The sequence below is a fragment of the Vipera berus genome, assembly GCF_964194415.1.
Source record: "Vipera berus genome assembly, chromosome: 14".
Classification (NCBI taxonomy): domain Eukaryota; kingdom Metazoa; phylum Chordata; class Lepidosauria; order Squamata; family Viperidae; genus Vipera; species Vipera berus.
The window spans coordinates 6015385-6032981 of NC_138217.1; positions in this window are offsets into that span (position 1 = coordinate 6015385).

Genomic DNA, 17597 nt, shown 5'->3' on the forward strand with positions numbered 1-17597 from the left:
AAATTTAATTCCCCTGAAGGATTCAGAGGGAGGAAAAACAACATGACAAATATCTTTAAAATCTAATCCAGAGACCTTGATCTTTTTTTTCCCCTAGTATCTGATGAGTTTCTCATTTGAACCTTGCCATTTCTGCAATCCAAAGTCTCCTGTTTAGTTCCCCTTCCCACCTCCGCTGTAACTTAAAATAGAGCACAGTTGGGTTTTGAGAAAAAAAATTAAAAACTCTTGGCATGTTTTTAAAATGATTTTTAAAATGACTTTCGCTCCCAATTAGCATACACAGTCCATAAAGGCAGACACCTACCCATACAGTTACACATGTGTGAAGGAGAAGTGACTAAGAGAGAGTGCAATAACTTGTCCAGCCAAATGAATCACACTAGTTAAACCTCATTTCATGCATTCCCAGATCATAATCAGAATAGAATAGAGCTGGAAGGGACCTTGGAGGTCTTCTAGTCCAGCCCCCTGCTCAAGCAGGAGATCCTATACCATTTCAGACAAGGGACTGTCCAGTCTCTTCTTAAAAAACCTCCAGTGATGGAGCACCCACAACTTCTGGTGGCAAGCTGTTCCACTGCTTAATTGTTCTAGCTTTTTAGGAAGTTTCTCATTAATTCTAGGTTGCTTCTCTCCTTGATTAGTTTCCATCCGTTGCTTCTTGTCCTGCCTTCAGGTGCTTTGGAGGATAGCTTGACTCCCTCTTCTTTGGGGCAGCCCCTCAAATACTGGAACACTGCTATCAAGTCATTCCTATTTCTTCTTTTCTTTAGACTAGCCAACCCAAGTCCTACAGTCATATGTTAAGCGAAACCTTTAAGTTGTTGAGCGAATCATGTGGTTGTTAAGCGAATCTGGCTTCTCCCTTTTGATGTTGGTTTGTCAGAAGCCGGCTGGGAAGGTTGCAAACGGTGATAACATGACCTCGGGATGCTGCAACTAATTGTAAATATGGTTGCCAAGTGCCCAAATTTTGCTCGCATGACCATGGAGTTGTAAGTGTGCAAATCACTTTTTTTTAGTGCCATTGTAACTTTGAAATGAACTGGGGTGGTGGGGTGGTAAGCCAAGCACTATCTGTATTAACATCACAGTTCAAAACAAGCCAAGTTAGAAAATGTGTGGGTTATTTTTTTTTAACCAGGCTTCCTGCTAAGAAATGATGGTGTCAGAATGGGGAGGACCTTAACATATTCTTAGCTTTTGAAATGTCATCAACGTTCTGCCGTTCCCCCTTCACACCCGAGCACACACACAACACACACACACACAATTGCAGAGAAACAGCGTGGAGGAAATGCAGGAGGCATTTGGGGCACAGTAGCAAGTTCTATCTCCAGTCACTGTTTTGCTTTTCAGCCGTCAAATTGTTATGCTGCTGTTGTGTTGCCTGACGATAACTTTTTGTTGTTGTTGTTGTTGAGCTGAGCTCCTGCTGCCACTCAGACACACTTGTACAAATCGAAGGCAAGGGTGGTGGGATTTGTCTCGGTGGAGGCTTTGGCTTCTGGCTTCACCAAATGTTTTAGGGTTGTAATCATTAAAATGTGTCGAAGATGAATTAGAGGAGGCCTTACTGAGGGGGGGGCAAGGTGGGGGGGACACACTGTGTGCTAGGCTGCGGTCCATAAATCATCTGGTTGACAGTACCAATACAAAGCTGAAGGCCACTTACTTGTCTTTGACAGTGCCCAATGTGTTTGTTATGCCTTTGCAGAAGAGGGCAATTCGGGAGACTAGGAGGGGAAGGGGTTAGAGCTGTCAACCTGCCCACCTTCTTTGCTAAAGGGGTCACCTGGAAGTTTGCAGCAGAATTGATTTTTCACCTCCCCCTTCAGTGGCATTCAGGCAGGCTTTTAAATACTTTTCCTTTCTTGGTTGAGGTAGGAGTGGCCACAGAATGGGGATTGGGTGTCGGTTCCCCCCCTCCAAAACGGGTTTGCTCTCCAATACAACACCCCAATCAAGGAACTACCAACTCAGTAAAGATATATACATATATATACATATATACATATATACACATATACATATATACATATATATATATATACACATACACACACACACACACACACACACACACACACACATATAGTTCTACGTGGGAGGAAACACGAATGACCGAAGATCTCCATATATATATATATATATATATATATATATATATATATATATATATATATATATATATATATATATATATATATATATATATATATATATATATATATATATATATATATATATATATATATATATATATATATATATATATTGTTGTTAGCTGCGAAGTCGTGTCCGACCCATCGCGACCCTATGGACAACATTCCTCCAGGCCTTTCTGTCCTCTACCATCTTCTGGAGTCCATTTAAGCTCACGCCTACTGCTTCAGTGACTCCATCCAGCCACCTCATTCTCTGTCGTCCCCTTCTTCTATTGCCCTCGATCTTTCCCAGCATTAGGCTTTTCTCCAGTGAGTCCTTCCTTCTCATTAGGTGGCCAAAGTATTTGAGTTTTAGCTTCAGGATCTGGCCTTCTAAAGAGCAGTCAGGATTGATCTCCTCTAGGACTGACCGGTTTGATCGCCTTGCAGTCCAAGGGACTCGCAGGAGTCTTCTCCAGCACCATAGTTCAAAGGCCTCAATTCTTTGGCGCTCAGCCTTTCTTATGGTCCAACTTTCACTGCCATACATTGCAACTGGGAAGACCATAGCCTTGACTATACGCACTTTTGTTGACAGGGTGATGTCTCTGCTTTTTAGTGTGCTGTCTAGATTTGTCATGGCTTTCCTCCCCAGGAGCAAGCGTCTTTTAATTTCTTGGCTACAGTCCCCATCTGCAGTGATCTTGGAGCCCAGGAAAATAAAATCTGTCACTACCTCCATTTCTTCCCCATCTATTTGCCAGGAATTGAGAGGGCCAGATGCCATGATCTTGGTTTTCTTAATGTTAAGTTTCAACCCAAGTTTTGCACTCTCCTTCTTCACCCGCAACAAGAGGCTCTTTAGTTCTTCTTCACTTTCTGCCATTAGAGTGGTATCATCTGCGTATCTTAGGTTGTTGATATTTCTTCCGGCAATCTTAATTCCAACTTTTGATTCATCTAGCCCTGCCTTTCTCATGATGTGCTCTGCATATAAGTTAAATAGGCAGGGCGACAGTATACAGCCTTGCCGGACTCCTTTCCCAATTTTGAACCAATCAGTGGTTCCGTGTCCAGTTCTCACTGTTGCTTCTTGGCCCGCATATAGGTTTCTCAAGAGACAAATAAGATGGTCTGGTACTCCCATCTCTTTAAGAACTTGCCACAGTTTGTTATGATCCACACAATCAAAGGCTTTAGCATAGTCAATGAAGCAGAAGTAGATGTTTTTCTGGAACTCCCTAGCTTTCTCCATGATCCAGCGTATGTTGGCAATTTGATCTCTAGTTCCTCTGCCTCTTCGAAATCCTGCCTGTACTTCTGGTAGTTCTCGATCCACATACTGCTGAAGTCTAGCTTGTAGGATTTTAAGCATGACTTTACTAGCATGAGAAATGAGTGCAATGGTGCGATAGTTTGAACATTCTTTGGCACTGCCTTTCTTTGGAATTGGAATGTAAACTGATCTTTTCCAATCCTGTGGCCACTGTTGAGTTTTCCAAATTTGCTGGCAAATTGAGTGTAGCACTTTTACTGCACTGTCTTTTAAGATTTTGAATAGCTCAGCTGGAATACTGTCACCTCCACTAGCTTTGTTGTTGCTCAGCTTTTCTAAGGCCCACTTCACTTCACATTCTAGGATGTCTGGCTCGAGGTCAGTGACCACCTCATTGTGATTATCAGGGACATTAAGCTCATTCTTGTATAGTTCTTCTGTGTAATTTTGCCACCTCTTCTTAATCTCTTCTGCCTCTGTTAGGTCCCTGCCATTTTGGTCCTTTATCATGCCCATTTTTGCATTAAACGTTCCCTTCATCTCTCCAATTTTCTTGAAAAGATCTCTGGTCCTCCCTATTCTATTGTTTTCTTCTATTTCTTTGCACTGTTCATTTAAGAAGGCATTCTTATCTCTTCTAGCTATTCTCTGGAATTCTGCATTCAATTGGGCATATCTATGTTTTTCTCCCTTGCCTTTCGCTTCCCTCCTTTCCTTAGCTATTTGCAAAGCTTCCTCAGACAGCCATTTTGCTTTCTTGCATTTCTTTTTCTTTGGGATGGTTTTGGTTGCTACCTGTTGTACAATGTCGCGAACCTCTGTCCATAGTTCTTCAGGCACTCTGTCTATCAGATCTAATTCCTTAAATCTATTTGTCACCTCTACTGTATATTCAACAGGGATATGATTTAATTCATACCTGAGTGGCCTAGTGCTTTTCCCTACTTTCTTCAGTTTAAGCTTAAACTTTGCAAGGAGAAGCTCATGGTCTGAGCCACAGTCAGCTCCTGGTCTTGTTTTTACTGACTGTATAGAGCTTCTCCATCTTTGGCTGCAGAGCATATAGTCAATCTGATTTCTGTGATGACCGTCTGGTGATGTCCATGTGTAGAGCCGTCTCTTGGGTTGTTGGAAAAGAGTGTTTGCTATGACCATCGTATTCTCTTGACAAAATTCTATCAGCCTGTGCCCTGCTTCATTTTGTACTCCAAGGCCAAACTTGCCTGTTATTCCGGTTATCTTTTGGCTTCCTACTTTAGCATTCCAATCCCCCATGATGATAAGGACATCATTTTTTGGTGTTAGTTCTATAAGGTGCTGTAGGGCTTCATAGAACCGGTCAATTTCATCCTCTTCAGCACTGGTGGTTGGGGCATAGACTTGGACTACTGTGATATTGAATGGTTTGCCTTGGATTCGAACTGAGATCATTCTGTCATTTTGAGGATTGTATCCCAGTATTGATTTTCCTCCTTCTTCACCCGCAACAAGAGGCTCTTTAGTTCTTCTTCACTTTCTGCCATTAGAGTGGTATCATCTGCGTATCTTAGGTTGTTGATATTTCTTCCGGCAATCTTAATTCCAACTTTTGATTCATCTAGCCCTGCCTTTCTCATGATGTGCTCTGCATATAAGTTAAATAGGCAGGGCGACAGTATACAGCCTTGCCGGACTCCTTTCCCAATTTTGAACCAATCAGTGGTTCCGTGTCCAGTTCTCACTGTTGCTTCTTGGCCCGCATATAGGTTTCTCAAGAGACAAATAAGATGGTCTGGTACTCCCATCTCTTTAAGAACTTGCCACAGTTTGTTATGATCCACACAATCAAAGGCTTTAGCATAGTCAATGAAGCAGAAGTAGATGTTTTTCTGGAACTCCCTAGCTTTCTCCATGATCCAGCGTATGTTGGCAATTTGATCTCTAGTTCCTCTGCCTCTTCGAAATCCTGCCTGTACTTCTGGTAGTTCTCGATCCACATACTGCTGAAGTCTAGCTTGTAGGATTTTAAGCATGACTTTACTAGCATGAGAAATGAGTGCAATGGTGCGATAGTTTGAACATTCTTTGGCACTGCCTTTCTTTGGAATTGGAATGTAAACTGATCTTTTCCAATCCTGTGGCCACTGTTGAGTTTTCCAAATTTGCTGGCAAATTGAGTGTAGCACTTTTACTGCACTGTCTTTTAAGATTTTGAATAGCTCAGCTGGAATACTGTCACCTCCACTAGCTTTGTTGTTGCTCAGCTTTTCTAAGGCCCACTTCACTTCACATTCTAGGATGTCTGGCTCGAGGTCAGTGACCACCTCATTGTGATTATCAGGGACATTAAGCTCATTCTTGTATAGTTCTTCTGTGTAATTTTGCCACCTCTTCTTAATCTCTTCTGCCTCTGTTAGGTCCCTGCCATTTTGGTCCTTTATCATGCCCATTTTTGCATTAAACGTTCCCTTCATCTCTCCAATTTTCTTGAAAAGATCTCTGGTCCTCCCTATTCTATTGTTTTCTTCTATTTCTTTGCACTGTTCATTTAAGAAGGCATTCTTATCTCTTCTAGCTATTCTCTGGAATTCTGCATTCAATTGGGCATATCTATGTTTTTCTCCCTTGCCTTTCGCTTCCCTCCTTTCCTTAGCTATTTGCAAAGCTTCCTCAGACAGCCATTTTGCTTTCTTGCATTTCTTTTTCTTTGGGATGGTTTTGGTTGCTACCTGTTGTACAATGTCGCGAACCTCTGTCCATAGTTCTTCAGGCACTCTGTCTATCAGATCTAATTCCTTAAATCTATTTGTCACCTCTACTGTATATTCAACAGGGATATGATTTAATTCATACCTGAGTGGCCTAGTGCTTTTCCCTACTTTCTTCAGTTTAAGCTTAAACTTTGCAAGGAGAAGCTCATGGTCTGAGCCACAGTCAGCTCCTGGTCTTGTTTTTACTGACTGTATAGAGCTTCTCCATCTTTGGCTGCAGAGCATATAGTCAATCTGATTTCTGTGATGACCGTCTGGTGATGTCCATGTGTAGAGCCGTCTCTTGGGTTGTTGGAAAAGAGTGTTTGCTATGACCATCGTATTCTCTTGACAAAATTCTATCAGCCTGTGCCCTGCTTCATTTTGTACTCCAAGGCCAAACTTGCCTGTTATTCCGGTTATCTTTTGGCTTCCTACTTTAGCATTCCAATCCCCCATGATGATAAGGACATCATTTTTTGGTGTTAGTTCTATAAGGTGCTGTAGGGCTTCATAGAACCGGTCAATTTCATCCTCTTCAGCACTGGTGGTTGGGGCATAGACTTGGACTACTGTGATATTGAATGGTTTGCCTTGGATTCGAACTGAGATCATTCTGTCATTTTGAGGATTGTATCCCAGTATTGATTTTCCTACTCTTTTATTGACTATGAAGGCTACTCCATTTCTTCTGAGGGATTCTTGCCCGCAGTAGTATACCTGGTGGTCATCTGAATTAAATTCACCCATTCCTGTCCATTTTAGTTCGCTGATACCTAAGATGTCGATGTTCAGTCTTGTCATCTCTTGTTTGACCACGTCCAGCTTTCCTTGATTCATGGATCTTACATTCCAGGTTCCTATGGAGAAAAAATCTTTACAGCATCGGACTTTCCTTTCACCACCAGACACATCCACAGCTGAGTGTCCTTTCGGCTTTGGCCCAGTTGCTTCATTCTTTCTGGCGCTACTAGTACTAGCCCTCTGCTCTTCCCCAGTAGCATATTGGACGCCTTCCGACCTGAGGGGCTCATCTTCCAGCGTCATATCGTTTTGCCTTTTGGTACTGTCCATAGGGTTTTCATGGCAAAGATACTGGAGTGGGTTGCCATTTCCTTCTCCAGTGGATCACGTTTTGTCAGAACTCTCAGCTATGACCTGTCCGTCTTGGGTGGCCCTGCACGGCATAGCTCATAGCTTCATTGAATTACGCAAGCCCCTTCGCCACGACAAGGCAGTAATCCATGAAGGGGATATATATATATATATATATATATATATATATATATATATATATATATATATATATATATATATATATATATATATATATATATATATATATATATATCTTCTAGCCCTGATGATGTGCATAGTTGGGTCATGAAACCTCTGCAAAAAACCAACCAAGTTCAGAGAGCAACATGGACCCCACAGTTCTCCTCCTCCTCCTCCTCCTCCTCCTCCTCCTCCTCCTCCTCTCTACAAACCCCATTCTAGCATTGATGATGTGTGTTCCCTAGTTCCCTAGTTGGGTCATGAAATGTCTGTGAGAAAACCACCAACCTTAAAGAAAATCAAGGATCCCACAGTCCTCCTCCCCCTCCCCTCCCCTCCTTCCCCTCCTCCTCCTCCTCCTCTCCCTTCTAGCACTGATGGTGTTCCCTAGTTGGGACATGAAATGTCAGTGAGAAAACCACCAAGCTTAGAGAACACCAAGGACCCCACAGTCCTCCTTCCCCTTCTCTCCCCTCCTCTTCCTCCTCCTCTCCACAAACCCCATTCTCTTCTAGCATTGATGATGTTCCCTAGTTGGGTCATGAAATGTCTACCAAAAAAAACAACCCAACTCAGAGACCACCAAGGTCTCCATAGTTAACCCTGGGCTGCAGAAAATCCTCTTCTGTCAAGAAGTCCTACCCTTTCCAAACAAAGTCTAGCAATAGGACTTCAAAACCCTTAGAAAGAAAAGTACTATCAACTAGTGTGAATTCAGGAGTCTGGCTACGTATTTTAAGGTAGTATCCAAAGCTCAGAGTCCATTTTTCAGTCTGCGATTATGTGGTCGCCCTCAGGTCACCGAGAGCTACAAGTGCAAGAAAAGCAAGAGATCAAAAAGTGGAAAGAAATTGAGGAAGGCTCAGCTGAGATGGTGTTAAGCTATAATTTCTGAGAAGTAATTCAGGGATAGGTCGATATCAATATTTCCGTGCAGGACCCAGCTGGGATTCTGAACATTTGCCTCTGTCATAAACATCTAATCAGAAGAGGGAGGAATGGAAAGCTACATTGAACTCATGGTGTATTGTACATCAATGCTGAAATTATAGTTATTACCGCAGCTCACAATGGTTCTGTGTATACCTAAAGAGCAATGGTTCAGTCACTTCAACACGAGGTAACTCAGTAATCAGATGTTACTTGCCAGGAGGCTGTGTGTTTCCACCTGCGTAATATTTTCCTCTTAATGCCATACCTGGTTTTTTTTTCCTTTCCTTTCCACACCAAGGGAAGAGAGGCATCAAAAGTCTCTTGATTCTTCAAAGATATCTACTGAGGGACCCAAAGGTGCTTTTTCAAAAGGCAAGTGGACTTTGTTTTTTTTTTCTTGAAGACGTTTCTCTTCTCATCTGAGAAGCTGACTGAATGGTGGAGAATGGAAGTTCTGACTGAATGGTGGAGAATGGAAGTTCTGACTGAATGGTGGAGAATGGAAAGGATTTATATTCCTTGTAGTCATCCGGTCATTAGCACTCTTTCCGAGAGTCGTTGAGGCCACTTGGAGGGGTATCTGTGCCCCCAGGGACACCTTAACCAAATGGGTGTGGAATCTTCTCGGAACTGCTGGAAGGTCTGGGTTGTAAGCAGGAAATAGTTGGTGTTGTATGCCTCCCTCTCTGTGGAGAGAGAACCGTTCAATCTTTTATTTTTTAGTTTCTTTTTTTTATTAAAGAGTTTTACAAAAACAAAGTTTTACAATATATCCCCAAATCCCCCCCACCCCAAACCCGCCCACTTCCCCGCCCCCACTTCCCAGAGCTAAATACAGGATTATAGTTACAATAATCATATTCTAAATAAAAATTATGCATAATATACAATTAACCAAATTCGTAATGTGCTTTAACTCCCCTTTAACATAACTACAAACAACGTGCCAATAACAATATCCCACTAAAATCTACTCATAAGCTAAATGGAACTTTTTAGTCCCATATTTGTTCCGAATATAATTTATTCATCTCCTCCAAACTGAAATATATCTTTCCTGTGAATGATCTTTCAAATAAGCAGAAATCTTAGACATTTCTAATGTAGATGGCCTCTTTGGCCCCTTTTTCAAAGTGGCAACGATAGGCTAACGATCAAATGATGGCAAGGAATATAAATCCTTCCATTCTTCACCGGTTGGTCAGAACTGAAGAAGCTTCTTGGATGAGAAGCAACATGTCTCCAAGGAAAAACAAAGTCCAGAGTTTTCTACTCAAGCAAAAAGGAATTGGGATGGGCTTCCCCTGCACAAAAGGATGCCGCTTACAAAGGGTTAAATAAATTGCTCCTGTTTTCCTGTAGACCCTCTTAAAATTACTTCATTTCTGGTAGGCTGTCTTAAAATTACCTCTCTTCCTGAGCAGAGCCTTAACGATAGAACAGTCATTTGTCTTGCAACCTTTGACTTTCTATCAATATAACAACGCCCATTGTGCAAGTGGCTTGTTACCAGACATCCTTGGCTGCTGGAAGTATCCTTTCCACCACCCCCGCCCCCCCCTCGCCATCCTCCCAAAAACCAATATGGCTGTGTGAATGAGAACATCTTTATCTCTTTATCTCTTCTCTCCCCTGATGTGCCAAGGTGGTTTGATCCAGGGGTCGGCGTCAATGCAGTTTTATCCATCAGCTTCTTCCTGTGAATGGATACTTTCTGCTGCATCACCTCTGGGCTATTTCTGTTGGTCCGAAGACAAAGGATTTGGGCCCAACACCTGTGGCTGAGATGAGAAACGGTTGGTGGGCTCTGAGGCCACGCAGATACTTCGTGTTTAGCGAGGGAGAGTTAATTTTCTTCTCATTCCATGACTAGTTAAAGGTTCACATAACAAAGGATAAGATGAGAGGGCTCTTAGGAATGGCTCCCAATAAGAAGTTGCAGAGGGCCCCCCCTGTGAAATAATGTCCCCCTCCCTACTTTTTGATGTGAAAAAAACCACTGTTACTTGGTCCCTTGGTGCTCTCTGAGCTTGGTTGTTTTATTGCAGACATTTCATTACCTGACTAGGTAGCATCATCAGTGCCAGAAAGGATTGGGGCATGTTAGGAGGAGGAAGAGGAGGAGGAGGAGGACTGTGTGATCCTTGGTGCTCTCTGAGCTTGGTTGTTTTATTGCAGACATTTCATTACCTGACTAGGTAACATCATCAGTGCTAGAAAGGAATGGGGTGTGTTGGGGGGAGGAGGAGGAAGAGGAGGAGGAGAAGGACTCTGTGGTCCTTGGTGCTCTCTGAGCTTGGTTGTTTTATTGCAGACATTTCATTACCTGACTAGGTAACATCATCAGTGCTAGAAAGGAATGGGGTGTGTTGGGGGGAGGAGGAGGAAGAGGAGGAGGAGAAGGACTCTGTGGTCCTTGGTGCTCTCTGAGCTTGGTTGTTTTATTGCAGACATTTCATTACCTGACTAGGTAACATCATCAGTGCTAGAAAGGATTGGAGTATGTTGGGAGGAGAAGGAGGAGGAGGAGGAGGAGGAGGAGGAGAAGGAGGACTGTGTGGTCCTTGGTGCTCTCTGAGCTTGGTTGTCTTCCTGCAGGCATTTCATAACCTGATTAGAAAATGTCATCAATGCTAAGGGAGAAGCCCACCCCCTCATTAGCACTGAAGATGTTACCTAGTCGGGTGATGAAATGTCTGCAAGCAAACAACCAAGCTCAGAGAGCAGCAGCGGCCCCACAGTTCACACTGGAGCAACAAATATTCTCCTCCATTGGCACACCTGTTGCTTCTTTTCCAAGAATTGAAATCTATAGCCCAGAGCTTCATCATGCTGAGTTCTCTCTCTTTGATCTCAATAATTGTGCAAGCCTTTGGCGAGGGGAGTGCATTGAAAGCCCAACCCCTTGCAGAACAGCTGTATCCTCTTGGAAGAAGAAGTAGCTGCGTTAAAGGCTCTGAAGAAAAAACACCTCCTTCCACTTTAGAGGTTAATCCTCAAGAAATTGGCTTTATTAGAAATCTCTCTCTTTACAGCAGCTGTAAGGAGAGACCAAGAGAAAGGCTGTGATTGCCAACTTCCTAATCTCTTCTGTCTAAAAGGACACGTGCCAAGGTCGTCAGGATTGAAATTATCTAAATGAAATCTGCCATTTCCGAGGACCACAGTACAATAAGGAGCAGGCAAGCCTTATCTTCAAGATGAAGACTCAACTTTTTATACACTGTAGCTAGATGACATGGCAATTATGCCCCCCTCCAAACTCATTTGCAGGGAAACCATGGTAAGCTGGCTATGTACCTTGGGTTAACGGTAACCTCAACCTTTTTGGAGCAGAGACGGTGCTTCTCCCGTAGCCCCAAAAAAATAATTTCCAACACTTTGTTGGCGGTTGAAGTCAGCAGCCACGCCGTGAGACTCACAGTTTGTCAAATAGCTTGGAAGAAAGCTATTTCTCAACTTCTGGACAGACAGTTTTCTCGTATTAATTACAGGATTGTTTTCAAAGCCAATTAAAGTTTCTTTCATATCCCTGGGGATGATGAAACACTGAAAAGTCTGTAGTACACAAACGGTTGGCCAATTAAAGTGTCTAATGCCACGGCTTGAGCAAGGAAGAAGCAACCGTCACTGAGATCAATGGGTTTCCTTTTGAGTAAGGCACATGCGCACATGGAGGAAGAGGGTCATGAATTTTTGAAAGGGACGTGGAGATCCTGTCAATGGTCTACAAGGATGCTTAGCTGGTGCCTCCTTCAGTTTTGACCTTGAAGGAGGAACATGCCATGAACAAACTTACCATTTTGGAATTTGGGAATTTACAGAGGGCAGGACAAGAAGCAACGGATGGAAACTAGTCAAGGAGAGAAGCAACCTAGAACTAAGGAGAAACTTCCTGACAGTTAGAACAATTAACCAGTGGAACAACCTGCCTCCAGAGGTGGTGAATGCTCCAACACTGGAGGTTTTTAAGAAGAGACTGGACAGCCATTTGCCTGAAATGGTATAAGGTTTCCTGCCTGAGCAGGGGGTTGGACTAGATGATCTCCAAGGTCCCTTCCAACTTTATTATTATTATTATTATTATTATTATTATTATTATTATTATTATTATTATTATTATTATTATTATTATTATTAACTGTGTGCATCTTTTATCATTGTTGCATGCCCACCTTGAGAGTCTGCTTAGCAGGAACCTTAGGGGAACAGTCTGATTAAAAATACCAGCAACATTCATTCAAGGCACAACAGTGAAAGGTGGGACAAGGTAAAGGGGATGGGTGCTTGTCAAATCAAAACTCCTCAGATCTTGATTCAAGAAAGAATAGAGAATAAAAGAGTTGGAAGGGACCTTGGAGGTCTTCTAGTCCAGCCCGCTGCTCAAGCAGGTGACCCTGGCCTATACCATTCCAGACAAATGGCTGTTCAGTCTGTTCTTGAAAGCCTCCAGGGACGGAGCATCCACCATTTCTGAAGGCAAGTCATTCCACTAATTAACTGTTCTAACTGTCAGGAAGTTTCTCCTTAGTTCCAGGTTGCTTCTCTCCGTGATGAGTTTCCATCCGTTGTTTCCTGTCCTGCTTTCAGGTGCTTTGGAGAATAGCTTGACTCCCTCTTCTTTGTGGGAGCCCCTGAGATATTGGAAGGCTGCTATCATGTCACCCCCTACTCCTTCTTTCTGTTAGACTAGACATACCCAGCTCCTGCAACTTTTCATCATATTGAATTCTTTGTGTTGAATACAATAATATTGAAACATTAGTTAGCTATCAACTTGACCCTTTCATTTCCAAACTAAATCTTCAATTCTGCTGCTAGCTAGACGTTTCCAAATCAATTCCATTAAGTTTTCTTTGGCTTTCATTTAGCAATAGTATCAACTGAGTTCCAGTGCCTAAAAATAAACTTAGCCATCTCCATGGAGCTCTTGTGTTGTATTTAACTACCCCACCATCCTTGGAAAAAAAAACAAATGCTGGAAAGCTGTCCTCCAAAGGAATTTCTATTCTATTCCAGTGCATCCACACACCTCTGAAAATGCTTTTAAGATGACTCTGAAGTTGCCAGAGAAATAAAATCCCTCTTGGCCTATTCTGTAATATTCTATAATATGTAATTATTCTATTCTATTCTATTCTATTCTATTCTATTCTATTCTATTCTATTCTATTCTATTCTATTCTATTCTATTCTATTCTATTCTATTCTATTCTATTCTATTCTTTCCCATTCCCTATTCTATTCTATTCTATTCTATTCTATTCTATTCTATTCTATTCTATTCTATTCTATTCTACTCTACTCTACTCTACTCTACTCTACTCTACTCTACTCTACTCTACTCTACTCTACTCTACTCTATAATACTCTGTAATATGTAATATTCTGTTCTATTCTATTCTGTAATATTCTGTGATATTCTATAATATGTAATATTCTATTCTGTAATATGTAATATTTTATTATATTCTGTAATATTCTGTAATATGTAATTATTCTATTCTATTCTATTCTATTCTATTCTATTCTATTCTATTCTATTCTATTCTATTCTATTCTATTCTATTCTACTCTACTCTATTCTGTAATACTCTGTAATATGTAATATTCTGTTCTATTCTATTCTGTAATATTCTGTGATATTCTATAATATGTAATATTCTATTCTGTAATATGTAATATTTTATTATATTCTGTAATATTCTGTAATATGTAATTATTCTATTCTATTCTATTCTATTCTATTCTATTCTATTCTATTCTATTCTATTCTATTCTATTCTATTCTATTCTATTCTATTCTATTCTATTCTATTCTATTCTATTCCCCTTTCCTATTCCTATTCCACTCCACTCCACTCCACTCTATATTCTTCTACTCCTTCTTCAAATAGGAACCACTTTTTTAAATTAAAAAAATATCACTTTAATATCCCAGGCCAAGTTTCATAGGAAATATGCTGACATTTGATTGATCACACCTTCATGTCCTGGATACGAAAGCAAACAAATCAATTTATGCATCTGAAATGCATATGTTCTTAAAACATCTCTCCCTTGCTGGCATCATTTCGTTAAGTTGCCTGCCTGTTCCTTTTGGTTTAGAGGCTGTGATAAGCAACAGCAGGGCATTTCATAGAAACACCAGAGCCCAGGGGAAGCCTGGTAAGACGATGTCTCTTCCAAGACGGTGCTCTTGAATTATTCTAAGCATTAAGCTGCCGTCATCTTCTTCTCATCCATAGCTGGCTTGCTCCGAGCCTCTCTTTGAGACTTCTCCTTCCTTTTATGTACATACCTAAAAGTAGGCGATTTCCAACTGCAAATAAATTCTCTCAGTCTTGTTGTTAGCTGGGTGGTGCCTAAACCTAAATAAATACATAGTTCAGTTTAAGGATTGAGCAGAAAGCAAGTGTAATTAGTAGCTCACCCCTCTGAAAACATTATTAAAAATAGTCTCTTTTTTCCAAACGATATGAAGGTTTTGAATTGTATCTGGATCATTGTCTGCCTTGCATTCACTGTTACGTTTCAACCATTTTGTTTTCTCGTTTTGTTTTAAGTCACAGACAGATTTGATGCACAATTTCCTAGGGGGGGAAAGAAAGAAAAAAAGTGTGACTTTTCCCTTGATAAATACACAAGATTAAAGCTTTATAAAGGTACCAACCAGCTTAGTCATGACTCAAGCACTTGAATTTCACTTTATCAGTGGTTCATAAATCCAATCACACTGGGTTTTGTCTCCATGCCTGCCTGAAGCCAAAGAGATTATTTGTATGAAATCTTGATTGATTAATTGATTTAGCAGACGTGAACCCCCTTCCTTTCTACAAAGCAGCACGTTGCCTCCTTCAAACGCTGTAGCTACAAAATCCTTCCTTTAAATAGCTCCTCCGTCAGGGAAGTTGGTTTCTGAGGTCTTCTCTTGGGACTTAATCCAAGCCACAATGATTTACACCCCACCAAGGAGATGGCTGTTAAGCTACGCTTGAGACTCTCACGACCCAGATTTCATAGAAATTGTCTACCGGTTTTTTTGCCCTTCTGTTTCTTTTGAAGTTCTGTTTTGGAAGTTACAATCAATACTCTACTCAACATACAGCAGGGGTGTCAAACTCAATTTCATTGAGGGCCACATCAGCATTGCAGTTGCCCTCAGGGGGGCGTGGGGCATGGCCTACTGGGTGGGCGTGGCTAGAGTGCGTATGGCCTGCTGGGTGGGCGTGGCCAGCTCTACATCGTTGGCATCAAGGGTGCCTATGGGGGCCTGGGCAGGAGTGGGACAGATCTGAGGGTCTCTGGCAGGAGGAGGGTCTCTGGGCCAGGGCCAAGGCAGTGGGGGCCGTTCCCTCACTCTTTCCAGGATGGCTTCGCAAGCCACATGAAACCACTTCGCGGGCCGGAACCGGCCCCCGGGCCTTGTGTTTGACATGTCTGACATACAGCTTGCTCTGTTATTTACAGAATTTACAGAATAACAGAGTAGGAGAGACCTTAGACGTTTTCTAGTCCAGTCCTCTGCTCAAGCAGGAGAACTTATACCCGAGGTAGCGAACCTGTGGCACGCGCGCCGTCGCCCCAGTCCTAGGCCTTCAGCTGGGTTTTATAAAACCTTTTTGCTTTAGGCCTCTGCCCCCGTTTGCAAAAAAAAAAAGGTTCAATCAATCAATTTCAACTTCTCACTGGGAAAACAAAGATCTCGCGAAGTTGGAATTGATTGATTGGCACCCAGTCTGCCGTTACCACCACAGCCACGCCCACCCAATGGGCCACTCCCACCCAATGGGCCACACCCACCCGGCACCCGAAGATACATAAGTGGGTTTTGGGTTGCAGTTTTGGGCACTTGGTCTCTAAAAGGTTTGCCATCACTGCCTTATACCATTGGCTGAAACCAGGCTTAATAGCAGTAACTGTGAGGGCAAACTTGGAGAAACAGAAATACAAAAAGTAGGATAACTTCCAACTTCTTTTCCAACAGATATAAATGAAACTTGCATTGCTCTTACTCTACACTTGCAACAACCATTTTTTAAATCATCTATTAATATTAGCAATCATTAATTCCATACGTTCATCATTTCATTTTTTTTCCTGTTCCGTGCAAAAAGTCCACAAGAGGCTTCCAGTGGAATAAAGTTAAACTTAATTAAGTTAAAATCAATGGGTTTTTCCCCCCTCTAAGCAAGGCTGTCAATTTTTCCTTTCTCAGTCAATTGCATCAACTTTACCAACCGTTCCGCCATTGTAGGTATTATTGAGTGTTTCCACCGTCGAGAAGAGTCCGTCATTGCTGAGTTGGGCCAAAGGATGCTTCTAAACATCCAGGTTGGAATGATATATACAACAAACTGGGTTACCAAGAGGCTACAAAATGTTTTGGGGACAGCACTCTTAATTTCTCTCGGGGTAAGGAGAATCTGTTTCAAATTCTAGGCTATGATGCATTTAGTATTTTCTGACTACCACTAGATGTCAATAGTAGGCTATCAGCCTAGCGTTCTGAATTATCATATTGCATGATGATAGCTTGGAGAGTGCACCAGCTTCGTTCGCTCTCAGGGATAAGAGAGGCTGAGCCCATATGAGTCTATGGGATTTTGGTTGGTGGGGTGAGAAAATAGCAATGAGCAAAAGTTAGAACTTTTAGGCTGTTGGGCTCCTTGGTGCTCTTCTGAGCTCGGAGGTTTCCTTGCAGATGTTTTATAATCCAAGTAGAGAATAGGAGGGAGTGGAGCTTGTGGACAGGAGGACAAGGAAGATGAGGAGGACGAGGACAAGGAAGACAACAACTATGGGATCCTTGGTGCTCTCTGAGCTTGGTTGACTTCTTGCAGACATTTTATAATCCAAGTAGGGAACATCAACAGTGCTAGAAGGGAGTAGAGTTTGCAGGGAGGAGGAGGAGGAGGAGGAGGAGGAGGAGGAGGAGGTGGACTGTGTGGGCCCCTTGCTGCTCTCTGAGCTTGGTGGCTTTCTTGCAGATGTTTTATGATCCAAGTAGGGAATATCATCAGTGCTAGAAGGGAGTGGAGTTTGCAGGGAGGAGGAGGAGGAGGAGGAGGAGGACAATGACTGTGGGGTCCTTGGTGCTCTCTGAGCTTGGTACTCTCTGAACTTGCAGGTGTTTCATGTCCCGATTAGATAACCTCTGTTTATATCTTAGTGGTTGGCCCTGTCCCTGTTGGTGGGAGTTTCTTGGTGGTTCCTTCATTAGGCTGTTGA